General features: G+C 52.1%; 1 long non-coding RNA gene across 1 annotated transcript; it reads right to left on the reverse strand.

Annotated features, from left to right (window-relative positions):
• Positions 1–7,915: 7,915 nt before the first annotated feature.
• On the reverse strand, positions 7,916–21,328 carry LOC103677681. The gene is made up of 5 exons (XR_572500.2): positions 20,769–21,328; positions 17,091–17,186; positions 16,569–16,748; positions 11,142–11,286; positions 7,916–10,262 (listed from the first exon to the last, which is right to left on the reverse strand). It is a non-coding gene; the product is annotated as an uncharacterized LOC103677681 (long non-coding RNA).
• Between the last annotated feature and the right edge of the window lie 6,235 nt (positions 21,329–27,563).

Consider the following 27,563-nt stretch of genomic DNA (forward strand, 5'->3'; position numbering starts at 1 on the left):
GAGAGAGCAATGAGCAGGGTGAGGGGCAGAGGGAGAAGCAGGGTCCCCACTGAGCGGGGAGCCAGAGGAGGCTCAATCCCTGGACTCCAGGATCATGACTAGAGCCCAAGACAGACGCTTAACTGAATGAGCCATCACCCAGGTGCCCCTCTTTTATTTATTTATTTTTTTTAAAGAGAGGGAGAGAGAGAGGCAGAGGGAGAGGGAAAGAGAGAATCTTAAGCAGGCTCCGCACCCAGCACGGAGCCTGACAAGGGCTCGATCTCACAGCCCTGAGATCATGACTTGAGCCAAAATCAAGAGTCAGTTGCTTAACCGACTCAGACATCCAGGAGCCCCACTGGTGGTCTCTTCTTCTGGAAACCACCATGTAGTCTCAGAGAGAGTCTCCTGACCCTATCCTAATCCTGGCCAGAGTCACCTGGTCCTAGACCGTACACTTGAACTGTGGGGCCAGTCAAGTCCTTCCCTGGGATCCTTCACACTGGAACTGGGAGGAGAGGGGATCCTTCCTTCAGGGTGGGAGCTGCAGGGAAAAGGGTGTCCATCCAGGTCCCGTTCTGTGAATGAAGCTCTGTACCAACTCTGCCCTTCCTGCTCTTTGATTATTTGAATCTTGCTTTCATTACCAGAGGCGTTCACATCACTTCCATTAGATTCCCCTCTTTGCCTAAATTGGTTCAAATTGGGTTCCTATCACTTGCAACCCAATGGGTCCTGATTGGCATAACATAGAGAAGGTCTGACACACATTAAGGACACAATAATTGCTAGTTCCCTCCTCCCAAGTCCCAGAGAGGGTGCCCCTTGGGGCTGTCCCTGAGAGGAGCAGAACCTCTGTTCAATTTTCAGATTTTCACATCTGCAAGATGAGGGGGTAGCCTGGCTGGGGTCTGACGCTCAAAAGGCTTCAGCCTCAACTGACTGTGAAATTCTAAAAATTACATTTATACCTTTTGATTACTAGCAAAAATGATTAATGAGCAAAAACAAACAGGCTGAACTACATTTTAAAAGACAGGGAGAAACATAAAACTCAAAAGGGAGCTTGGTGTTAATAGATAAAGACAGAAGATTTTTAGAATTCTTGAGAGATAGTAAAGTTGGGTAGATATGGAAGCATTCCAGATGATTTACACCCTGGGGTCCCGGGCAGGGCCGACTCGGGGGCTCAGTGCTGGGGCTCCATGCGGGGGCTCCATGCCAGGACCCTGGGATCATGACCTGAGCCGAAGGCAGACGCTTAACGACTGAGCCACCCAGGTGTCCCCAAATAATTGCTTCTGATAAAGGAAGTCGGTGGGGCCGCAGGCTCTCGGGGAGTTTCACTTTTACTCTGCATACTTCTGTGTTCTTCACTCTTTTCCTGTGGGCACGTATTATGGTCTACTTTACAAATATTTAGGAAAGCAAGAACGTGGTTACTGTGTGTGTGTACACGGGAGTGCTGTGTGCTCCTGGCTCTCCGTCCTCCCGCGGAGTCCTCCGTGGGGCACTTGCTGAACTGAGAATTCCCCTCCTTCTGCTCCTTTTCCTTCTGCAGCCCTGTGGGCTCATCTTCCCGGGCACACACTACCCAGGCTCCGACATTTAGCTGAGAGGCTGCCTGCCGCCACCGAGGCCCCAGGACCGAGGGGGGCGGGGAGGCTCCGTCTGCTTCCCATATGGGGACTTTGTCTGTCCCTGCCTGAGGGCCGCCCCCCTCCTGCCTCACATTGTCCCCTCGCTGTCGCCTGCTGGCCCAAGCCCCGGCCTGCCTCTTCCCTTTTCATTAGCCTCCTAGTGGCAGCCCGGGGCAGGACACAGGGGTCTGGGAGAGGGGCTGGGATTGGCTTGCTCTTCTCCGGCCTTGGAGCCCCTGGCCAGCTCACCCTGGCCTCTTCCCAGCCCAGATATTCAGCCTCGCGTGCACACACGGGGGTAGTGGAGGGAGTGCCGTGCTGCCAGGCCCCCCGTTGCCCAGGTGCCTCTGCTGGCCCCACTGAAGGCCCCAGAAGTGGGGAGGAGAAGGCCACAGCTGCCCCCCATCTCCCTTGTAAAAAATCCCCCCGCTTTATGATTCCTAGCCCAATGGGAGTGAGGCTGGGAGTCCCCGCAGTCATTCAGGTCTGCCGCTGCTGCACTGGGGGCAAATCTAGGGAGTGGGGTGAGAGGAGGGGCTCCACCGCCGTGACGTTGACGCTGCAGGAGAAGGGTCACTGCAGTTTGTGTATAGAGGGTAAATTCCCACAAAGCCTCTCTCCAGGTATTCAGGGACAGATCACATAACCGGGTACAGTGTCCAGGAGAGACCAGAAGACACATACCCAGTGGCTTCAGCCTCAGTCCCCAGCACGCCCTCAACCGGAAACCCTCACTCCAGCGCCACGATCCACCCCTTCTCTCTCCAGAGAGGGTTCATCCAGACCTCTGCAGACTTGTCCCCTCTATCCATCATTTAACGCCCAGGTCAAGCCTCTTTTCTTCCAGAAGCTTCCCCTCAAGCTCCCCTCCCCAGCTCCACCACTGGTATCTGATACAGCTGTTGAAGGGGGCCTGAGAATCTGCATTTCCAGCAAGTTCCCAGATGATGCTGATGCCATAGGTCCAGGATCATTCCCTAGGGGTGGGACTCTTGAGGGGGGGAAATGAGACGGGTGAAGAGGGTCGAGAAGCCCGATACAAAGGCAGAGAAAGCCTCCCTGGTAAACATACTTACACACATACTCACAGTATGTGTTGCTTAGCATAAAGGACACGGAACTTAAACCCAAGAGACTAGATGACCCATCACCCACCCGCTCGCTGGCTGCTGGGCTTTTGACAAACCACGATCTCTCTTAGCCCCGGGTTCCTCCTCTGTCAATCAGGATGGTAAAATCCTGACTGCGAGCTCATTGGAGGATCTAATAAGATCATGCCTGTGAAAGCACTTTGCAAAGTCTAGGAGCCGGACAAGGCTGTGAGAGCAGACACACAGTGTGTCCTCCGTGTCGCACCGTGTTTTAGGTGCTTTATAAATATGCACTCATTTAGCCTTCCCAGCAGTCCTAGAGAGAAGGAAGTGATGATGGTGGCGATGACGATGATTCTCATCTTACAGGTGGGGAAACTGAGACCGCGTACCTCGCCGGGGCTCACACGGCGGGCTGGTGGCCGAGCTCAGCTTTGCGCTGCCCTGTTCCCGCATGTGCCGCTCACAGCCCTCGGGGCCTCCTCTGCGTGTCGCCTGTGCTTGTTCACAGCTGCGTGTGTCACCCGGGTTTAGAAGAGCTTCTGTTCCACAAGGGGTTACAAGGGTGTGCGAAGTATACACGATGTAATGACAAGAGTAACAGTACTCGGGTATTGCGCGTTTACTCTCTTCCGGGCACTGTGCCAAGCAGCACTGTCGTTGAGTTCTCAGTGCCCCACGTGATGGAGCCTGTTATTACTCTCATTTTCCATTGAGGATGCTGAGTGAGGTCCACTAACTTACCCAAGGTCACACAGCTAGAGATGAGTGGAGCAGGTTTAAATGGAAGCCTGCAGAGCCCTCACTCTTACCGCCTATGCTGTACTGACTGTGTCTCTGTGATCAGTGTGGGGATATGTATGTCAGCGTGTGTTTGCGTGTAAGTGTCTGTCTATCGTTCTATTTATCTATCATTTGTCTCCCTCTTTTGCTGTCCATCCAACAATCCATCCATCCATCCCTAATCATCTGTTATTGGCACCTAGGGTCATTGCGCTGGGTCGAGTTTTCTGGAAACCAGGCTATGGGGGCCTGGAGGAGAGGTAAGAGAGGGGGCCGTGGTCTCTTTCAGTTGGCTCAGAAAATAGCCGAGTTCCTGTCATGTGTTCCCTTGAGTCGAGAGTGCCTGTAAGGGACAAAGCCCTGACAAGGTGTGCAGGGGGACAGCTCTTACCTAAAGGGGTGAATGCACCCTCTTTCTCATTCCCATCACCCCAGGTCAGGGGGCAGGCATCAGGTGGGCACAGAGGGGCTTCATCACACTGTCCAAAAATCGGGACTGACCACACATCTGTGTCAGCGCCCATCCAGGGGACCAGCATCTGGGCACTGGGGTCCAGACTAGTGTGTCTCTTCAAGAGTGATTTTCTTCATGCTTCTCCTTAACACTTATTAACTTGCAGGGGAGGGGGCCGGGTGGCGGGGTGCTGCTAAATCTGGTTTTAAACAGATAGAAAGCTGAAAGGCAGAACCGAGTTAATGCTTCAAGGGAAGTGGGATTGGTGGACAAAAGAATAAAAAGATTTGGGAGACAAGAAGGGAACAGACCAGTGTGACTAATACGTTTCTTTTTGGGGTGGGGGCCGGATTACCTGGATGTGATGGGGTAAAGTATTATTTTCTATTTTGAAGAAAAATGTGTGATGTTTATAGTGTCTCAGAACAAATAGACCCGTGACTGATGGATAGTTTACCATTCATGTGGCTGGTTTCATGTACTTTTGACAGCTCAATCAGGATTCCAACAGTTACAAAAAATGATTTTCTTCTAGGAAGTTGCAGGAGGGGAGCACGTACCCCTCGCCCCCGCCCTGTGCCCACTCGGCACCGTAGTGCTGAGTGAGGAGTGACGTGGGTGGACAGCACAGCAGGGCATGGGCAGAGGCCCTCGGGTGCCCCACAGTCTTCCTGGGTTGGGCGGGAGGGGTCTCACTTCTCGGGGCTGCCTTGGGACTCTTCGGTTGAGCTGACGCCTGGAGGGCCGTTCGGGAAGGGCCATGAGCCCTCACTAGCCTTAGGACTGAGATTGGGAGGGGATCATGGATTGAGGAGGGGGAGAGGAGCCCTTCAGAAGCCCAGGAGAGTCGGACCCCCTTAAAAAAAAATGGGGAAGATTTGTGGCTCCTCCATCCTGAATCCAGCCTGTGACCAAGCCACTGCCTCAGCTTCTCACTCCCTGGGCAAGGAGGGGACCCCGAGGACAAAGAGAAGGGCTGTGGTTCTCCTGGCCTTCAAGTGGGGGTGGCATAAAAGTGGCCAAAGCAGGAAGGGGAAGGGAGGAAGCAGGATTTGGCCACGTGCCCGTGCCCAGGGGCCTTTTGGGTTTGGGTTCACCCAATTTAAAGATATTTCAAAATAGAGCGGTCCAGATTGGCATCAAGGGTCCATTAGAGGTGGAGGAGGCGGTAAAGCTGGAAGGACAGAAAAGCTGTAGCCAGGTCTGGAGGCTTTGCCAACAGCCGGGCAGGTGACAGGTCTGAGAGCCACCCAGACCTAGCGCCCCTCATGTGTCTGGCACAGACCTGAGATGTCTCCAAGCCTCTGGCCTGTGACTTGGAAGGGATTAGTGGGATCTTCAAGGTGACATTCAAGGAGGCAGTCTCAAGGTGTAACTGGCTCTGCCCCGCGGACTCATGGGTCCCTTGAAGAGCAAGGCTGTTCCTACATTTTTTTTTTCAATATTCCCCACAACCCAAGCAGGCTCTGGAGTCTGACTACCTGGGTTCAAATTCCTTCGCCACTTATCAGCTATGCGATCTTGGGCAAGCCACTTAACCTCTCTGGGCCCAGCCTCTTCATTTGTGAATGGGAATATATTAGAACAATCTCAGAGGCTTGTTGAGAGGATTCAGTGAAATAACCTATTGCTTCTCCTTAGCAGACAGCTTGCCGCACGGCAAACACTGAGGGACCATTGTCTCTCCACCTCTCTCCTCGTAATTACCGTTCCATTCCTATCAGCAATGTGCCAGGCATCATGTAGCGTTAGTTTACTTTAAAATGTAGGTCCAGCACCTCAGTCGGCATTGAGGACACGGTCGTGGATGACAAGGATGCTACTGGCTAGCGTTTGCCAAGCACCCGCCCTGCCAAATTCTACTAAGTACTCGACATGCCTTCCCTCACTCGCAAACGTTCTTGCCTTCATGAAGCTAACAATTAAAAATTCAAAAAAATTTTTTTATTTATTTAAGTAATCTCTACACCCAACGTGGGGGCCTCAAACTCATGACCCCGAGGTCAAGAGTCACACGCTCTTCTGACTGAGCCAACCAGGCACCCCCTCAAAGCTAACAATTCAAAATTAATTTTAGGGGCGCCTGGGTGATGCAGTTGGTTAAGCATCCAACTCCTGATTTCAGCTCAGATCATGATCTCAGGGTCATGAGACAGAGCCCCACATTGGGCTCCACGCTCAGCTCAGAGTCTGCTTGAGATTCCCTCTGTCCCTCTGCCCTTCCCACACACGCTCTCTAAAGTAAACAAATAAATCTTTAAAAAGTAAATAAAAGGAACTTTACGCGTATTACCTAATGTAGTCCTCACAAGAATCCCATGAGGGAGATGCTCCAGTTCCACGGAGGAGGAAATCGAGACTGAGAAAGGTCTAGCAGATTGGAAGTAAGGGGACTTAGATTCAAGTCCAGCTCTGCGGCTCAAAGCTCATTCAATTTCTACCACGCCCTGCCACTACCCCCACGTTGCCAAATATCCCCAAATTAATCGTTATGCCTATGGAAATGTGGGTCTCATGTCCAGGGTGTGCGCTCCTGTGTGACTAGACGTGCGAGCCTGGCTGCCGTCCTGCGGCTGCCTTGTGGGTAGGGCATTTGTGCAGCTCCATTTGTGCATCTCATACCTGGAGGAAGGCTTGCCTGTGGGATGGCGATCCGTCTGCTCAGAGGACTGGGGCTTTGTGTGGCTTGGATTATATTGAGGGGCTCTCCTAACTCCTCCCTAAAAGGAAGGGAGAGAGGTTCTAGCAGCCCGGAGCGGGTGGCCTGCTAGCCGGACCCTTCTTGGCGGGGGCATCTCCTGTGCCTGAGCCTTGCCCGCTGTCTCCAGTGCCTGGTGCTGGGTTTCAGGCCGAAAGATGGAGAAGCTCATTTCCCCTTAAACACCGCAGATTAAGGGCCCGCAGTGGGCACGGGCGGGAGGGCGCCGTGTCGCTCACGTTACAAACCAATTCATTACCGGCACTCGCAGTCGCCTCCGATCTTCAAGGATCGGGGGTTTGATGAAGAGGATTCATTTCAAGAAATAAACCTTTTAAATTAACCACGAGATGAGGGAAATTTCTTTATTTAAAAAATGCTCAGGCCCTGCTGGCTTTGTTTTCTCTCTCTTATTAGCATTGTTATTAATAATCCCACCCTCTCTCTCCAGGGGATGGTCCACTCTGCCTGGGGAGGCAGAGTGAGCCACTTGGACGTGGGGACAGACCCCCAGCCCTGGGCTCCTCTGGCCAGGCCTGTCTGATCTTCTAGGGTCTACAAGGTCCAACAGCAGGCCCCATCCACGCTCCTAGGCCGCAGATAGATTCTCAGGCAGATGGCCATGAACCTGCTGTGTGACCTTGGGCATGTCACCTGACCTCTCTTTTCTCAACAGCAAAATGGACATCAGTCACTATGTTCTACAATTGACCCTTAAAGTTAGTGCAGCCCTGGCATGTTATCAATGAGAAACCAGGCCGGGAGAGGCGAAGTGAGTTACCTAGGGTCACACAAAATCTTCATAGCAGAGATGGTTTTGACATCAGCCTGATTCCTGGTCTAGTTTCTACCTGGAAACAAGTGTTGGGATTTGGGATCTATAAATTACAAGGCCCCTCGATACACGGGATCTCACTAGGTGCGTACTAGCGATCCGTCAGCTGTATATCACCACCCCTGCTTCACAGGTGAGGAGACTGAGGGGCTCTGGGAGGAAACATGAGACATACTCTGTTGGGTCATCTGAGGAGAGTTTAATAAGACAACTATTTACAAAGGTGTGGGCAAGGATTAGAAAGCTTACAGGTAGGAACGCCTGGGTGGTTCAGTCGTTAAGTGTCTGCCTTCGGCTCAGGGCGTGATCCCAGAGTCCTGGGATCGAGCCCCGCATCAGGCTCCTCCACTGGGAGCCTGCTTCTTCCTCTCCCACTCCCCCTGCTTGTGTTCCCTCTCTCGCTGGCTGTCTCTCTCTCTGTCTCTGTCAAATAAATAAATTAAAAATCTTTAAAAAAAAAAAAAAAGAAGGCTTTTGGTAATGGTGGAGTATCCCGGGGCCAATAACGGTGGGAAGCCATGACCAACCCAGGTGTTCAAGGGGGAAGGACCGATGCAGAAGAGTGACCAGAACAAGCAGGGAGAGCTGTGTGGAGAACTGGGGCCTCAGGAGGGAGAGGCAGCCCCCCCCCCCCGCGGCAGCAGTAGCCAGGAAGTAAGGGAACCAAGGACTCCACGCCCTCTCTCGCTGGCGACCCCATTTGGTCAAACCCCAGGAGCCAGCTGATGCAGACTGCGGCCTCCCAAGTACACAACAGGGTGGGGATGGGGGGATACCCAGCATGCAGGCGGGAGACGGGACTGGCCAGTAAATGGCAAGGGGATGACCTCAGGGCTCCTAAGCCCAAAGCTGCAGTCTTTCCTGCCACCTGCTCTGCCCCCACGGTTTCTGGCCCTGTCTCACAGTGTTGCCTGACCCGAATGAGATGGCTGGGCCTGGAGGTATAACCTGGCATGAGGAATGGCTGTCCATCCCTATGGCCACTGTAGGAGGAACCAAGCACTGGCATCAAGCGATGACAGGTAACAGCATCTCGCCTCCCCGGGAGCATGTTCACATCAGAGCAGAGGCCTTCTGGAAACCCAAGGTGTTCACCCAGCAGAGTGGACCATGGGAAGACCTTGGGCTCCCTTCCATGGGCCCACACTACAGACAAAGATCTGTCCTAAGAGTCTGCACACCATGGAGCTGGCATGGAGGTCAGGTAGGGTAGATGTCACACACACACACACACGTACACACACACACAGGAAAGGGAAAATTGGGGCCCAAAGAGGACATCACCCACCACTTCTTTTGGGGCTGACTCCCCACTTGATACAAGATGTGTTAGGGGATCCCAGGGAAACTCAGATTAGAGCCCTCCTTCCCTTGGCACTTCCCAAAAAGGAAGCTAGGCTGACAGATTAAGGTTGTAGGGAAAACGGAGATGATGGGACCCAAGAAGGATGCTAGAGCTCAGAGCTCTGGAGCACTGAGAGCCTGGAGCACGCCAGGGAGCCCGGGGCTGTGCAACCCAAGAGAAGGAGGGAATGGGGGCTGGTGGCAGCAGGGCACAACCACACTGTTTAAACTTGACCCTCCAGGTCCCATCCCAACTGGTATTTACAGAGCCATTTCCAGGATGGGGCTCCGTCTTCCTCCTTAAAATGGGGCCTTCCCAAGGCTAGGATCATGTCTTTTCGTTGGACTAGGCACGTTTGCAAGCGAGCCTTAGCTCAGCCTCTGTGTGGCCTCCTGAGCTAAGCACAGGGCTCTGATCTTAGGTAGGGAACTTCTGTTCACAGGACCTCCCCACTGAGAAGAACACAAACCTAGGCCCCCTCTCCCTATCCCGGCCCCCTCCCACCTGTACCCCTGCACACTGGGAGAAGGAAGGAGAGGAGGAGAAAAAGGCCTTCCCAGTCTAGGCGTAGACCTGCCCAGGTGTGTGGGGGGGACCAGCTCACCATCTCATTAATGTGGAATTGTTTTTAGGTTAATAATCTTGCGTTAATTTTCCCTTAAAATATTGTCTTTGACCGTTAAATGCTCACACTGTTATAAAAAGAATGTAATAAATGATCTTGAAGCAAATTCTCCTGCCAAATGTCATAATTTATTTGCATAATTAGCTCTTAATTTTAATTCAATATGCAAATCCATGCTTCCTTTCCATTGCAGCCGCCTGCTTCCCAGCCGGGCGGCCATGAATTTACTGTGTAGCTCTCTCCACGGCTGACAGAGGCGGGGGTGGGGAGGCAGGCGCCTTCTGGGGCTGGTGCCTGCAGGAGGGGCTCGGACACACAGACTCAGACAGACAGGCCCAGGGGCCCCTGGCACAGAGATGCGAGCTCCCGCGGATGGTCCTGCGTGGACACCAGAATACCAGCTTATAGACGGACACATGTGGAGATGCACCGACACCTATCCCAGGCAGAGACCCAGAGGCGAAGGTGTACGAACCCAGACTCATGAGCTGACACAGTAAGAAATCCATGGGTACCCGCTGAGATACGTTACACAGGCAGACACACCGTCATGCGAAAACACGTGAACACAGACTCCCATGAAGTCCCACGGCCTCGCAGATCCAGACAGATGCACTGACATCCAGAGACCTGGGCACAACTAGGTATGCCTCCAAATGCAAACACACAGAGAGCCAGCCAGTGAGCAGAAGTTCACGGGCACAGGCAACACTCACCATGGAGAGATCCACAGGGCTAGGGACAGTTGTGCAGAGTCGGCCTTGCAGAGACACGCAGAGCTGTGAGACCACGAATGTTCATGTGCACACCTGTAACAAGACCCATCACATGCAGAAACACGACGGCCCTAGAGAAAAGCCAAGATGTTACGTGGACACTGCCGCACATGCAGGATTTGGCCTTCAGGTCTCCACAGCAAGATTTCTGAGGCATTGCAGGGCCTGTGGAAGGAGCCCTGAGCTTAGGGTCAAGGGACTTCATGCTCGTACCAGTGCCATCTCCCGCTTGCCGGGAGACCCTAAGTAAGTCACATCACTTTTTAAAAATAACAGCTTTACCAAGATATAATTTATATACCATGCAATTCATCTATTTAAAGTGTGTAAGTCAATGGTTTTTTGTTTTGTTTTGTTTTTAGAGAGAGAGCATGAGCCAGCGCGAGAGGGGGTGAAGGGGCAGAGGGAGAGGGAGAGAGAGAATCTTAAGCAGGCTCCATGCCTATTATAGAGCCCTACACGGGGCTCGATGCACAACCCCCAGATCATGACCTGAGCTAAAATCAAGAGTCGGACGCTTAACTGGCTGAGCCACCCAGGTGTCCCACAAGTCAACGCTGTTTCATAGACCTACAGAGTTGTGCAACCAACACCATAAGACGTTTTAGAACATTTGGACCATCTGCCCACCCCCAACCCCATTCTCATTAGCAGTCTCTCCTTCCCCCCAAATATCCCCACCCCCAGGCCTAAGCAACTCTTAGTCTATTTTCTTTTTCTGTATATTTACTGATTCTGCACGTTTCATATAAAGGGACTAAAAGAATGCATGGTCTGTTGTGATTGGCTCCTTCCACTAAACACAGTCTTCAACATCCATCCTTGTTGTAACATGAATCAGTACTTCATTACTTTTCATGACCAAATAATATTCCATTGTATGGACAGACTACATGTCATTTATGTATTCACCAGTTGATGGACATCTGGGTTATTTCCACTTTTTGGCCATTATGAAAAATACCACTGTGACCGTTGTTGTACAACTTTCTGTGGGGGCCTGCGTTTTCATTTCTCGTGAGTAGAACTTCATCTTGCCAGAGTTTGGTTCTCCCACCTGTGAAACGAGAGGGAGTTCATTCCATCAGAATCTCACAGGCCTGTCCAGTTGCATTCATTTGTGATGAACACGGTGTTCTCATGCAACGAGCCCCCCCCCCACAATTACCAACACAGCCACCAGACACATGACATAGCCCCACAGGCACAGATGCCCCCAAGGCAGCCTTGACCCCCTCAGGGACCTGGTCCTGAGTTGGGGCCTAGAGAGAAAAAAAATAGAAATGCAGTCAGAGAGACTGTGATAGCTACAGGGAAGGTCGTCCTGAGTCAGGGAGCGTCTTTTCACGGCCAAGGAGGTAAATTCTGGCACTGGGGAGGGTGGGGGCAGCCAACAAGATGGGTGGAAAGGCAGGGTGTGAGGGCGAGGTTAGTGATGGACAGCTGAGTCAGGGTCTGGTCTGAACACCAGGGCTCGTGGGTCCCACTCCCCCCCCACCACCAGATGTTTCTGCTTTTTCCTCTCCCCACCCAGCCTACGCTTTGTCTCCCTGCTCCTTCTCCCAGAGGAAACATGACTCCTCCCCTTCCCCAACAAGCTCAGGAGACAAAAGGGATCCTTTTCCAGGGTAATTAAGGTTCAAAGTCAGCAGCTCCTCCCAAGAAACCGATCGGGTTTGCCCTGAGAGAGCCCTTTAGAGCTGGAGGGATGGCGAAGGGAGGGGAGACAGGGACAGACATGACCAGGAGACAAGAAAGTGAACTCGGACACCACCGGGCTGACACTGGTTTTTATGACCATGTATTGCCTGTCAGCGAAGTTCAATCTTTAATCCTCCTCTTTAGGAGAGGGGTTTATGCAGTTGGGGCCTGGTTAGCTACAGACCCCAGACACTGCCTCCCTACTATCACAGAAGTCCTGGATGGCTGGAAAACGTCTGAGTGGGTGTGTGGGTGTGTGGATGCCCACCGGTGTGATGGATGTGTGGTTATGGTGCTGTTGTGTAGCAGTGTGTAAGTGTGTGAGTGCGTGTCTGTCCCCGACCCTCTCGGCCCCCACCCCCACCCATGCCCCCCGCAGAAGGCTCACTGTGCGGCCTCAGCGGAGTTTCTAACCTGGAGTGATCGCTTTCCTGATTTGCCACTTTAGTACTCTTGTTAATGAATTTTTAATCTTCTTAATGACATTAAACACGGAAAGTAATTAAGGAAAACAAGTTTGAAACTGCTGACTTCAACCCTTTATTCACAACTATTTAATGTAGAATTAATTTGATTTTGCCCATTATTCAAATGAACACGCTACCTTCTCCTCAGCCCCAGGCCTGTCCCCTTGCCCCCTCCCCGCATGCCCAGGGACCCCCTGTCTTGTCACCCAGTTATCATTGACCCGAGTGGGTGATGTTTCTGTGTGACATGTCTGTGCCGGGGGGCCTGGGTGTGATGCCCACGCCAGTCTCCTGGAAGTTAAGGAACGAAGAATGGCCTCTCTCGGTTGGGAGAGAGAGTGAGGAAGGAAGATGGGGGTGGGGCTGAAGAGCTAGAATGGTGCAGACTCCTTTCCATCTCAGATTTCCAACCTAGACACTCAATCATCAGCCCTAGGTGGTCCACCTCTACGCTCAAATGCTTGGCCGTTGGGGGCATTCGGCTCCCAGGTATTTGGTATCAGCATAGATCTGTAGACCTCAAGGTCGTCGGGTATCTAGAGACTCAAATGTTGAGGTCCCATGAAGTCCAATTTCAGGCCAGTTTTCAAAATTTCACTTTCAAAATTTCAGAGAAAGAAGCTCCTCCCCTAAACCCTGAGCCTTGGGCCATTATCTGGGTAAGGCTAAAATGAGCAGGTCATAGCTGTTTGAAACTGGTCCTGGCAGCAGCAACTGGCCCCAATCTGTCAGCCAGTCTGAGCCTGAGTGGGTTCTGGACTCCGACCCCTGGATGAGAGGGAAGACAGGGTCTATAGGAGCCCTGGGGCCACTCAGGTCCTGGGCCTCAAAGTCCTCACAGCTGGGGGTAGCTCAGAGAAGGCTGCGGTAGGTCACCCCCAGCCTCTTGACTCCTGCCCCCCAAAGCCCTCTCCCTTTACCCTTGGGTCCCAGATCTTGTTGTGTGTGTGTGTTGTACCCATGTAGTGGTGAGGACAGGAAGGTTGGGGTGGCCATGACTCTAAGAGGCCGCTGAGGGGACTGGGGAATCTCAGTGTGTGGCCTCAGGCAGGTGTGACTTCAACCCCCGCTCTGGACCTCTGCGTGACTTTGGGCAAGCTCGGACCTCTCCTTTCCTCCTCTCCGAAGTGGGGAGACCGACTCCTAGCTCGAGTTGTTATGAAGATTAAGTGGGATGTCACAGTGGCCTTCCCATCAGTTCCTGGCAGTTTCAAGAATGTGCCAGAGAAGGAAAACTGAGGGGTTCTGGGGCTAAGGATCAAAAGAGGGTCTCAGGAAGCCATGGATTTGCCCAGATGCACTGAGGGTGGGGAGGGGAACTAGCATCAGAGCGCTTCCTCCCTCTTACCCTTTGAACATCCCTGGAAATTTTCCTTGGCTTCATTCCTCTGAGTTATATTGCCAAGAGGGGTTTTCTCTCTTCCTCCCTCTCCCTTACCCCTTCCTCTTGCCTCTTCTCTCCAAACAAGCCTCCCCCAAGCCACTTCACTCATCTCAGCTCCTGGGAGCAACCAGCCCTCCCCCCCACCCCCCATCACTCTGCACTGAGCCATGACTGGGCCTGAGCTGATGCGGGAGTCTCGCGCCCCTTCCTCCCATTCCAGGGACTTTATGGGCTGAGACGCTGCAGGCTCTCTCACTTCTCTCTCCCGCGCCTCTCTCCATCATTCTCCATGTTCCTTTCCTCCTCTTTCTTTCCTCCCCTGCCGTGGCCTGCCTTGATCTTGTCTGTCTCTCCCTATCTTCATGTGTCTCCACCTGTCTCAGCTCTCTTTCTTGAGAGACCAGGGATTCTAGAACATTTCCAGCTATACCTATCCAGGGCACACTCTCAAGAAAGGAAAACTGGCGGGGCTACTGGAAGGACCCCACCTTGAGGATGCCCCATTTCCCCTTCTTGCTGACATCCTAAAGAAGGGCCAGGAGGAAGAGGACCTGATCGAGTTAGCACACTCACACCCCTTCCCACACCTCCTCCCTCAGCCCGACTCTCTCACACTCAAAACCTTCTCACAAAGACCCGCACTCTCTCACCCCCCCACATGACAGACAAACTTGCGCCTCACACACAGACACAAGCGTGCGCAGGCACAGATACACACAGACGCACACACACATACACACGCAGAGATCCCACAGGCGCCCAAAAGCACAGGGCAATGATTAATGTCCCCTCAGAAAAAGAAATTATATCGAATAAATTAAACTACTGTGGCAGCAAATTGAAAAATAAGGATGTAAATGAGGTTTGAATACTTAATATCGAAGACAAGGGGGGGAACAAAAAGGGATCGCTGGGTCCCCTGAGAGGGGAGAAGATGTTCCTTCCTGCTCCCCAAATCAACTCTGGCTCCTGTCCAGGGACCTCAGAGCTGGGGGCTATGGTAGTATGGGGGCTTCAGTCAGCACATGAAACCCTCTCTCTAGTGGCCATTACAGAGAAGGTCCCAGAGCCTCTAGAAAGGCTCAGAGATGGAGGATGAGGAAGAGGTGGTGTAACCACCTGGTAGCATGTCAGAACTCACCCCCGTCAGGCCCCAACACACAAGTGAAAACTGGCTTCCAGATCCAACACACGGGCCTCTGAAGGCTCATCCTGGCTTCCCTGAGCCCACTGTCCTCCCCGGCCCTCCCACCCCGAGTACCCAAATACATCTGATCACATAGGCCTTGCCCAGCCCTCAACTCAACCCCAGAGCTGCACACTCAGAACTCACCTGTCCCGTCACCACCCCGTAGGTCCTAGCGCCCCCAACAGCCTGACCACACCACAGACATTCTTCCTGCCAACACCCCGGTATTCACGGGGCACAGTCCTACCCACACCAAACACCCCAAAATACATAGACTCTTTCCTTGGAGCCCATCGGGACACACCCTTGTCACACGCACACACACACACACACACACACACACATCTCTCTCACACACGCACGGATGGTAGTCCCGTTCCTGGGCCTCAATACCCTCAGAAATTGTGGGAAGGAAAGGCTTTAAGGGAGTCCTCCCTACACACACACACACACACACACACACACACACACACACACACACACACAGGAGCACTTCCAGCCAGCCTCCATCTTTCGGTTTCTCTCTGCCTCCCTCTCTGGTGCTGTCTCAGTTTCCCTCATTTTGCCCGTCAGCCGCCCTTTCCCTGCCGCCTTTGTCTCGGACACCCCAATATATCCCTGCCCCCTCCTCCCCGCCGGTCGCCGGGCCCTGGGCCGCCACCCCCGCCCCCACCCTGCGGCACCCCCGCCCCTCCCCCTCCTCCGCGGCTCTCGCTGTCGTCTCTGTTCATATATATTTAGTATTTATTTACAAGGCTGGGTTTTTTCCCTGGGCGGGAAGCCAGCCGTGCACAGAAATCCTTAAGATGCTATAAAGCTGGTGAGGTATAAAATGGAAAGTGGTTAGTGCGCTGTTTGGAGATATCTCACCGGCGGCCGGGGGCCCGCGCCGCCCAGCCGCCCGCTGTAAATCTCCCGGAGTTTAGCGCGCTTGTTTGGATGCGGCCGGGACGGGAGGGACCGGCCGCGAGGGCAGGGGCCGGCGGGACAGGCCGCCCCCCCCAGCGCCGGGGGCCCCTCAGGGGAGACCGTGACTCCCTCCTGAAATGGGGGTGGGGTGAAGGGGGGCTGGAAGACGCCTTTCGGGAACCAGAGGCTCCTCGGCTGCGCCTCTGCCGAACTTCGCCTAGACCCCAGGGGGGACCGAAAGAGAAGGAGTGAAAGCCTAGAGCCCGGAGGGCCGCCGTCCGAGCCCGGGGACAGAGACCTTACAATACCCCCCACGTGTGACCCCCTCCCCCAGTGTTTGGGCAGGGAGCCAGGGTTCCTCCCGGCGGGGCTGGGGTCTCTCACACAAGGTATGCCACCGCCGGGGTGCAGGGGCCTCTCCCCGGTGGGATCATAGTAGTTGCTACGCGGAGGGCTGCAGGTGAAGGATTTAGCCCAGTGTCTGGTACATAGTAGCTGCTCAGTGAGTGCTGACTCGGTGATTTGTGCCAATCTGTCCCGCTCTTTGTTCATCCATGTGTTTAGTTAGTTGCTCATTTACTCGTTTATTTTGTCAACTATTCCCGGCATCCATCCACTCATCCATTCAGCAGCTTTAAGCTGTGTGATTCCGGGCTCTGTAGTGGAGAATTCTGCAGAAGGCAACCGACCTCCCAGGGGAGCTCCAGTCCGGAGGGGGCGCTAAGATCTAAACCAAGAGGGTGAAAGAGCCACTTCTGCGTTCAGTAGCATTTCAGCTCAGCTTGCAGGAAAGGGCTTATCCCACCCGGAGGCATGACATCCCTGTCCACGTCAGCAGGCAGCGGGGGAGCCCTTTGACTTCTTGTGGTCTGAAAGTTAAAGGAGGAGTGAAGGAGCAACTAGACTGTGAACCCCCAGAGGGCAGGCCTCATCCCCCATTCATCCCGGCCCCCTAACCCCAGCAGAGGCTGGAGCCAGCTCTAAGGAGCTGTCTGTCAGTAAGCGCCCTTTGATTGATGAGTTGGGAAGGCTGAACTCTGCCACACTCCTCTCTCGCTCTGGAGGGATGACCCACCTGTCATACAGCCTGCACACGCATGTCCCAGCTCCCCTGGACACATGTCAGGAGGGCCGGGAGTAATGACAGGGAATTCTTAGGTGGTCACTGCCCAGAACTGGAGGCTCAGAGGAGCCAGATCTGTGTCACATACCCATGTCCAAGCTGCTTTTTCTGTATCGGTTCATTCATTCACTTGTTCATTCATTTATTCAACAAGTGGTAAACAGGGAGTCTCCTGGGCCAGGGCCTGAGGACAACGCAATTCAACATTACTTAGTCCTGACTCTCCAGACGTTTACAGGCCAGGACAGCTGTAGGGCAAACACACTAGAAATGACAGTATCGAGAAAATTATGCCAGGAGCCAGGAAAGCTGTAGAGAGGACTAGAAGGTTCCCAGGGAAGAGAAACTGCTGCTGCTGCTGGCGAGTAATAATAATAACAACAACAACAACAACAACAGAATCCCGCAGGCGCCTTGGCAAGCGTTTTACAGTATTCTGAAGACGGCTTACGTGCAGCAGGCCTTGCAGAAGACGGACACATGGACGGGCAGAGATGAGCCTGGTGTGGCGCAGTGATGCCATTTCAGAAGAAGCGTCGCAGGCAGAAGCATCGCATGAGCCAGTGCACGGAGCTGGGAAGTTGCTGGGTGGGGAGTGTGCAGGGGAACCCCCCAGAGTCCAATCTGGCTGGGAAGGATGGGCATGGAGGAGAGTACTACTGGGAAGGCTTGGAGAGAGGGGTAGGAAGGGGCCAGATCACAAAGGGCCATGACTATCAGAGTCAGGAGTTTGTACTGTATTTAGGAGGCAGTGGGGAACCATTGAGGGTTTTGAGAGGCAGAGTGACATGATCAGAGCTGTGCTTTAGGAAAATGAATTTGGCAGCAGTGTGTAGAAGAACCGGAGAGGGGGAGCTGAGACAGGAGCCCTGCTGGGAGGAAGACGCCACAGCTGGTGACCGGCGCAGGTGCGGCACAGGGTTCGGGGGTGAATTGAAGAGGCCTGGGGAGCTGCAATAAGGGGTCCCCTGGGGAAGAGTGGTGATGGTGAGGCAAAGATGGGTGCCAAAGAAATCAGGAAGCATCTCCGAAAGGGCACAGTAACTGAAGGTACAGATGAGGACAGGGGAAGGGCTGGAGGCTCCAAGGTCTCTGCGAAGGTGAATGGGTGGGTGCAGGGCTACCAACAAAGTGGGGCCTCACGTGTTGTTGCTGGCTTCGGGAGACACGTGCAAGTCCGCTTGCCAGGTATGAGGCTTGCATTGCCAGGGTTGTGGGCTCGGATCTCTAGAGAAGCTTGGGATGAGAGCTTAATGCTTCCATGACCTGTGGGTGACAGCTGAAAGTTCCCAAGCGGTTGAGACCTCCTGAGAGTCTGGAGAGAATAGCAGAGAGCTGGAGTTGGAGCTTTGTGCCGTGGCTACATTTAGGGGAGAGTGTAGGGGACAAAAGAGACAGAGAAGGAGGGTTAGAGATGCTTGGGGGGTGGGGGGGGGAGTGCAGTGGGCAAGGCAGCCAAGAGATGTGTGAGTTTTCCCTGAGAGACTGGTATTCCAAGGCTTCCAGGGGATGGGGCCTGTGCATCACAGGTGGGGTCTGGTGGTCAGGAGGTTGAACAGGAGACCGTGAGCAACCGTGTGGGGAGAAGTGGGGCCGGAAGGACCCTCAGATCTCAGCACACTCAGGGGCTTATTAGGTTCATGCTGGTTATTTGGCTACAAACCACAGAGCCATGCTCTTCTTTTTGAGGGAGGTGGCACCCTTGTCTGGTCATCCCCTGGACAGGTTTGACCGTCCTTTTCCTTGACATCGGAGATTACCCTCTTCCACAGCTGGCTCCCTCTATCTTGGGCCATGCTCCAGCCCCTGGGCTGGTGATGCCCAGGCCCCCCAGCACCCCTAGAACTGTGGGGTTTAGGAAGTAGAGGGGACAGGACCCAGAACCTCGTTTCCCATTTAGGAGGAGCAAGGCATGGGAGGCGGTGCGGGCCCCCACCCTCCCGGAGGGGACTCGCAGTCCTAAATGCCCCCGCGCCTTCTCCATATTGTGGGAAAAGCTGCTGCATCCATCACTGTCAGGCGCCGAGTTTGAATAAATTTGAATGCACTGAGCCGTGGGCTGCAGTTTCTATAATATCACTTTCCAGTTTGAATATTTCACTTACTTTTTTTTTTTGAATTTCTTTTTATCCAACAGTTTCTCCTTCTTTACATCTACTGCGGCTGCAGCCAAGCTCTGGAGGTAGAGAGGACAGTGCCTTGAGGGTGTCTGAGATGGGAAGAGCCCAAGCCTTTGGCGGCTTTGGCATCTCTGTCCTCCCACCCGCCACCCCCACTCAGCACATGTGCTCCCAGGGCCAGGAGCTCCATCTCCCCCCCGTTTGTGTAGATGAGGAAACAGCTCTTGGATCATGAGCCAACCTCAAACTTCCACCCTTCTCTACGGGCAGACCAAGTGTGCCAGGGTCCTGCTTCTTTCTTACGGAGGCTGGAGCCCCTCACCTAGAGACCCTCATCATATGCGAGTGTGCACACGTGCACGCACACACGCACACGCATACCTTCTGATATAGTAACTTGTACCTAAATGTTAATGGCAGATTGCAATTTCCCACTAGGAAGCTAGCTCCTAAGTCCCTCCGGCCACTGTCCTGCCTGCCCCTATTAATGAGGACCCCCAGTTATGGATTCCTTCTCCATCTCCCTGTACCCCTTCACTCTCCATCCATCAGCATAGTATCATGCCTTCTGGACAGGGGCTGTTGGGAGGGAGAAAAGACTAGTGTCCTGGCAATGCCCTCCAGAGAACCACCGCTGGTTCCCAGCCACAAGCCCCATGATTTGCTAGACTATGGTTAGTGCCATCCCTACTCCTTGCCCAGGGCTCAGGGACTAGGGAGAACTGAGGTGCATGCAGGGAAAGAGAGCATCCTGGAACAAAACGACTCAGGACTGCATTTGAGGATGGGTCCAGATGGGGTTGGGGAAGTGAGCAGGCTGGGAAGGGTTCTGGGGACCCTCTGAGTCTGTATTTTTCTATAGTGGCATCTGGTCACACTGCCCCTTGGACCGTACATAAGGCACCTCCGCTACGTGGATAATCTCGAGAGGGCAGTGACCATTTCGGAGGCTCGGTGATACTGACAGCCATGAGGACATTCTGCTTTATGGGGCACATTAATTGGCTCGAGGGCCACTGAATGCCCTGACCATCTAAAAAGGACCCACATTGACCATATGTGGATCCTTGCACCTCCAAGGAGTCATCCAGGCCATCTCCCAAAGAGACATTATTCATAGAGCACGTGCTCCTCGTCCCTGCCAGAAATGGCACTTCCTTTCGCTACTGCTCACCCCCAACAACGCCCACATCTGCCACACAGTGGGTGCGCATGGGGGGCGGTGTGAGGGGAGCAGGAAGCAGAAGGCTCCAGTGACTCTGTGACTTTTGGAGGAGATTCTATGGCTCCCCGCTCTGTGCCTGGTCCTACGTGCTTATAGTTAGTGGAAAAGGCAAGAGACAGGGAAGAGATGGTCAGATTTGGGGAGCTCAAGATGTGGTTGGGGAGGTGAAATTGTCATTAAGAGTAATATTTATTTCTACTTTACATTTTGCTATGGTCAAAGGGGGTTTGAGCAGATTTAGGACACACACACATGCAGGGATCAAAACAGTTTACAAAAAGAGAGAGGACAATCGGAAATCACTGAAAGGTAGGAGAAAGATAAATGGAGGAAGGCTGTGGTCAGAGGAGCATCTGCAGTTAGCATGGCCATTGCAGGATGGGGGCTTATGTTGTAATTGTCCATCTCTCAAGGGGCTTACCTGTATGGGTTCAGGTAGTCAGGGAAGGCTTTCTGGAGGAGGTGGAACCAGTCCAGGGATTTGACAGATGGCAGAACAAACCGGAGCGGCATTCCAGCGGCAGGGCTGGAGTGAGGAAAGTCAGAGAAAAGGAGCTGAACATGTGGCAAATGTTGGGTCAGGGAGGGGTTGGCAATGGGAGCAGTGAGTTTGAGGAACAGTGAGCAGGTGGCAGAGATACAATACGTCCAGGGGACAGTAAAGAGACGAGAGTCCCTGTGGGCCGTTGATAGGAGGTGGGGTGGTCAGTGTGCTGGGAACACTTAGGAGGTGGCCCAGACTAGCTTGGCCTCACCCCAATATTTCTTAATTCTAATACAGGTCCCTCAGCACTCTCTTCCTGCAGCCCCTCTTCCCCTTCTGCCCCCCATGAGCTCAGACTCAGCACCCAGCAAACACAGCCCTCACCAAGGAAGGGTTAGCCATACCAAACAGCCCCCCCCAGAAGGAGGCCCATACCCCTCCGAGGGCAGAAGCCGAGTCTCCCCTCCCCCAGCGTGCCCCCGCTGGCCCTGGGGTGGGAGGGGTGCAGTGTGAAGGGAGAGGCTCTCCTGCCGCACCATGACAGATGATTGACTCGAAACAATATCTAAGGCGATCAGGATAAAGTGCTGGCCATTTCAAGGCTCAGCAGAATTCAGATTCTAATTAGACTTCTCACCACATTCCAAATAAAAATGGTTCCCCTGGTATCCTCTTTGCCTATCAGGTGTCTCTCCCTGATCGCTGGAACAAAACGCATAAAGAAAGTGATTAAAGCCATAACAAAGGCATAAAATTGGAATTATCGCTGCCACCACATCTGGGAGCATGGAGTGTCACCACACCGCCCCCTCCTCCCCAAACCTGCACACACAGAAATACTGTCCCACCCCAGCTCCTGGCTGGGCACCTTGCAATGACAGCCATCAGATGGGTGAAGAGGTAGGGGGATGAGGGTTCGGGGGGAGAGACGGGATTGGGTGGGGGCAGAAGGTCCACGGAGCCAGGGATTGGAGATCAGGAGGCAAGTAAAGTGGGTAAATGAGGGGCTCCAGGCCTGGGGAGCAAGGGGTGAGTGGTCTGAGGAGTGAGGGATGGGCAGGCAATGGTCACTGTCTCTAGTGTCTAAATATTTGCCAGTGGGACAGGTCCTCGGGGCTCTTGCCTTGATGACCTCACCACCCCTAGGACATACACGCTCACGTGTGTCTGCACACACACGTAATCAGGGCTTACCACAGGCTATAAATTGTTTCATGCACTCCACGTGGTGTCCATCTCTGTGGGGAGACACCACAAGTCCCCCCACTGACCCACTGCCCAGACCCCTGGACCTAGTGCTGGTTTCCAGTTCCCATTCTCTGCCTGCTTCCAACAGGGGGCACCCACCTATAGAGACTACTAGGTCCCCATCGGTCCCCAGCATGTGTGTCCACAGGTAGCACACAATGCAGAGACCCTAGTCCCCTGTACTGCACACCAGCACACATGCACACACGCACATGTGTACCATGCCTCTAACAATCCCCCCACACACTGCCCCATGTGCTGGAAACATAGCAAAGGCGCCCCATCTCTGTGGGGCCCTGGCCTCTGTAGCTCTTCTGTCTCCCCTACTGCAGCCCCCGTCGGCCCCTCACAGCGAGCCTGGTACCTGGTACGGGGCAGCCTTGTTCCCTGCGTGGGGTGGGTAGGCAGGCGGGAGGTCCAGAGGAGGGTGAGGGAGTGGGAGCGGGGCTCTGAGCGGGGACGATATAAAATTAAAAGGTAAAAAGCAGGAACGCAAATGGAGGGTGCTTTCAGCTTTCACATTATTAATGACTCTTCAAAAAATCGGCGAGTTTTCCAATCTTCTCTGAGAAGCGCTTGAAGGAGCTCACAGATGAAACTGACCTTCAAAATGTTCTTTGGTCTTTAGTTAAGAAATTCGCTCGCCATTATGGCATCATTAGGGAAACAAGGATAAAATTACTCCATGGTTAATGACCTATAGTATCTCCCCACCAAAATTTGTTTCAGATCTAATAAAACTGTGCTTAACACACTCGGATGAGTTATGAGGACTGTTCTGCAGGGTATTAAAATGTGGAAAATAGATTTTCCGAAGCTGGGGGGACTGGACTTTTTGAATCAGATAGCAGAATGGAATTTTCTGGGCAATAAATTCTTCCATGTCTCAATTTCATCTCGCGCTCTCTCTCTCCTGCCTGCCTCTGCCCCTCTCTCTCTCTCCCTCACTCTCTCTCCCCCACTCTCTCTCTGTCTCCCTCTCTCTGTCTTTCATCTTTTCCTAAAATACTGAAGCAACACAGAAACATTTCAAATTTGAAGCCTACATAAACTTTGAAAAAAGCAGAGTGACAAAGGCCGTCTGTGTGGGGTAGCGTGAGCCTGCATGTGTGTGCACACGTGTGTTTGTGGCTCCTGTCTGCCGCACAAGGGTGGAAGCGACTCCCTCCATCACCTCACCCAGTGCCTCTATACACACCCAAGGTAGGACTGACACCCACCATTTCTCTCGCCAGCCACGCTGCCAGATCTCACCCTCCGCACCAAAGTCACAGGGCACACCCCTGCTACTAACCCTTCCTGGCATCTCCCCACCCGGGCCACCATACACACCAATGCCAGGAGTCAGCCTATGAGATCACGCCTGCCCTGTCCACCCCAAACTTCTTGGGGATGGGAAGGGGGTTGCACTGCCCTCATGAAGGGTCACAGCTGCCCTTTTTTGCACATGTGCATGCACATCAGCGCATGCGAGCCCTCTTTATGGGGCACACCCAGATGCCCCGGCCAGGCAGGCGGGAGGCTGAGACCCGAGCCCCGGCCCAAGTACTGGCCGAAGGTTTTCGGGGGCTGGGTACTGCCGCGGAGAGAGGTGGCTGGCGAGGTAATGGCATTTTGCTCTCTTTAAACTTTAATCTTTCCTATTAATTCCCTGCAACTGGAGAATGTGTGAGAGTTAATGTTCCGTGAACGTGTTTCGCACTCGGCAGTCTCTTCGAGCTAATTACCTTCAGGTGCTAAATGGAGGGAAATTGCAATCCATTTGGATGTGAAAAAATTTCGCCTTCCCGTCCCCTGTGAGACATCCTTTTTCCTGAGTGCTGCAGAAAGAATGCTCTCTGGGTGGGAGTTTTTTTCCTAATGTTTTTTTTCTTCGGCCCTCTCCCCCGCCCCCTTTGTCCAAGAGTCTGGGTTTTGCAGGACGGTGGTGGTTGGAGACTGGAGGAGGCCTGGGCCTTGGCACAAGGTCCAAGTCTGGGGTGGAGGCCAGGTGGGGAGGGACTTACATGCAGGGGAGATGCCCAGGCTGAGAAACCAGCCCCTGCCCCGTGGAGGCCTTGGAGTGGAAGTGTATTTACACGCTTAATAACACGCTTATTACCAGTGTTTCTCAGCTGCTAGGTTTTGAATACAGATATAATAGAATTTTACAAGCTACATAAAAGCTGTCCTTCTCCTGGACCCTGAACTGGGGTGTCTGGTAGGGCGGAGGACAGGGAAATGCGAATGGAGACAAGGAGGGAGCTCGAGGAGGAAGAGAATGTAAATGGGTCAGAGAACTGGACAGAGAGAAGAAGGGAACAGTCTGGGGAGAAGATGGGCCTCCAGATGGGGCTGCATGAGGGCCAGTGGGGAGAGATGGGCGGGACCTCTGTCTCCATCCCCGAGAACTGGCACCCACGATAAAGCGTGAAGGCCAGGAAAGTCTACTCTTGAAGCCTCGCAGATCTCAGCAGAGCACACCCACTTTAGTGACACACCCATCCCTCCAGCCCCATTCTGACCTCCGATCTCAGACATCAACCTCTTTCAAGCCTCACAAGAAGAAACATCTAATTTCACCTCCTCCCTCTGCCCTGGATCCAGCCTACCAGCGTTTGCACACCCCATTCCTTAACCTAGGTTGGAGCAGGGAGCTGCCTGGATGTAATATTTTGCTTCCACCCAACAGGGAATGGTTTGAATTAAAACACACATGACAGAGCCCTCCCACCCCCGAGTGAGCAGTGCTCCGCTTGAAAGAGGATTTGGACCCCCACGATGGCCCTGGGTTTTACCCTCCACTTGGAATTCTCTCTCAGATCTCACCCGTGTTCTACTTGTGAGGGAAGAGCCATTCTTTCTAACACTGAAGAGCCTTCTTTGAGAGAATATATTGGGAAAATATTGGAGTGGCTTGGGTTTACTTATTTGTTTAAAGTTTATTCTTAAGAGTTTCAAATATATTTTTAAAAAATCCATATACCTATCAACTGGTTTCAACAACTATCAACATATAGCTGATCTTACTTCTGTCCGCCAGGACTATTTGGACACAGACATCAAATCAGTTCACCCATAAATATTTTAATATGCATTTCTAAAAGCTAAGGACTCTTTTAACATTACCCCAATAGCATCATCTCACTTAAATAAAAGTAAACTATTATTCCTTACTCTCATCAGATACCTATTCTGTACTCAAATTTCCCTGAATTGGTCTCTAATCCAGGTCCACACACGGTATGTGGTCAATGTGGCTCTTAAGCTTTTATTCCATAGGCTACACTTTCTTCCCTCTTCTTCCAATTTATTGAAGAAACTGTGGGCCATTTGTCCTGTGAATTTCCCTCATTCCGGATTTTGCTGAGGGCACCCCTGTGGTATCATTTAACACGTTTCTCTGTCCTTTGAAATTGGTAGACTCCAGAGTTGCCTGGCTTCAGATTTGATTTTTTGGCAAGAATATTTTAGAGGTAGCGTGAACTTCCTGTTGCATCACATCAGGACCACATAATTTCTTGTCACTTTTCTTTTTATAATATTAAGATTAATCAGCAGGTTCAGTTGCTGTCGGCTGGATCTATCCATCACAAAGCTCTCCTTCAGCTTTTTTCCCTCCATCAGCTTTTCACTTAATGGTTTTAACAGCCATTTACTCTCATTGACTAGATTCGTTATTTCATTAGGTGTTTCTGTGTTTCTGTATTTGTTTTGAAACTGTTTCTTTCCTCCCAGCTTTTTATTTTGAAATATTTTAAACTGCCCAGCAAAGTTCACTGTTGCAATGAATGCTCATATACTCTGACACAGGTGAACAATTTGTAACGATTTCCACACTGGGTTTATCCCTCCCTTTCTCTTTCTGATACACTTGTGTGTTTGTTGCTGAAATAAATGACACTTCATCCCGAAATACTTCTGCAGTTATCTTTTAAGAACGAGGACATTCGTCTGTACTGAACAGTGTGACGATCACTTTCAGGAACTTTTAACATTTGCCTCATATATGAGTTCAAAACCCTTCAATTGTCCCAACAATGTTGTTTATAACTGCCCCGCCCTCCCCCAATCCAAGATCTTTCATTGTATTTGTCTTTTTAATCTCCTTTATTCTCCAACTACTTCTTCTTCCTCTTCTTCTCCTTCTCCTCCTCCTCCTCCCTTCCCCTTCCCCTTCCCCTTCCCCTTCTCCTTCCCCTTCTCCTTCTTCTTCTCCTTCTTCTTCTTCTTCTTTTGTCTTTCATGAGTTTTGGAAAATCCAGGCAGCAGAATGTCCCTCAATTTGGATTTGTCTGATTGTTTCCTCATGATTAAATTCAGGCTAAACATTTTGGGCAAGGTGAGGTTTCCTTCTCAGTGCGTCTTATCAGGAGCCATAGGATATCAGTTTCTCTCATTATTGGTGATGATAAGTTTGATCATTTTTAAAGTAGCATCGTCCAAGTTTCTCTATTGTAAAGGTGCCCTTTGCCCTAAGTATGTTATGATGGGGGTAGGGGCAGAATTTGAGACTGTGTGAATATCCTGTCCTCTAAATATCTTTTATTCAGGGATTTTAGCATCCATTGATGATCTTGCCTGAATCAATTATAACTATAATGGTTATATTGTGGTGACTTTTCAAATTCTACAATTCCTTCTACCTTTATTAGTTGGCACTGTTCTGTAGTGGCATTTATTTTTAATAAAGGAAGCTGTTATCATTTAGGAGGTCTTGATAAGAATTGAGAAGTTGTGCTGGACCAGGAATGACTGTGGTCTTTGGAGATACCATGTCTTCAGAAGCAGTGTAGGTATACCTGTGGCCCCAGGGACATCTTCCCACATGATTAGGTATCCCTCTGATCTAGAAGGGACCCCACCCCATACAAACAGACACAGCCATGGTTTCCTGGAAAACTGCCTGCAGGATCAGATATATCAATGGTCTCTAAGAATACCACCCACAGGAACAGGTAAACCCATGGTACACATAGAATACAAGATCATGTACACCAAAAGTCCATAAAGAATCCCATTCCACAGGATTAAGTTTAGCCAATGTCTTCAGAGAACCCCACCATCTGGATGCAGCTCCAGACTGCAAAATTACTCATTATGGTTTCTTTCCCTGATTCCCTGTTTAGTTCTTTCAACACATTTTTAATCCTGGAGTAGTTATTAAATGGGCACTTTGGTACATCTACTGCTTCTCGTGTAGTGGAAGGCTGGGCTGCCTGCTGAACAGGCAAAAGTCAGGTCAGAGCCTTGCAGCAACTGCTTCTAGGATGACAGAAGGTAGTCCTACTCAATGGATGGACAGGCAGACTCAGCAGCTGTTCTGGAATGGACTGACCTGCTGCCACCTTGGAGCCCATAAGCTACATCTTGGAGCCCCTAGCCCTTCAATTCAAAGCTTCTGAATTGGCAGTTATATGAATTGCTAGGAGAAGACCCTTCCTACTGAAGAGGGGATCCCTTCTTTAAGACACGTTTATAAGGCTACAAAAAAAAAAAAAAAAA

This window comes from Ursus maritimus, unplaced genomic scaffold (genome assembly GCF_017311325.1).
Source record: "Ursus maritimus isolate PB19 unplaced genomic scaffold, ASM1731132v1 scaffold_7, whole genome shotgun sequence".
Taxonomy (NCBI): domain Eukaryota; kingdom Metazoa; phylum Chordata; class Mammalia; order Carnivora; family Ursidae; genus Ursus; species Ursus maritimus.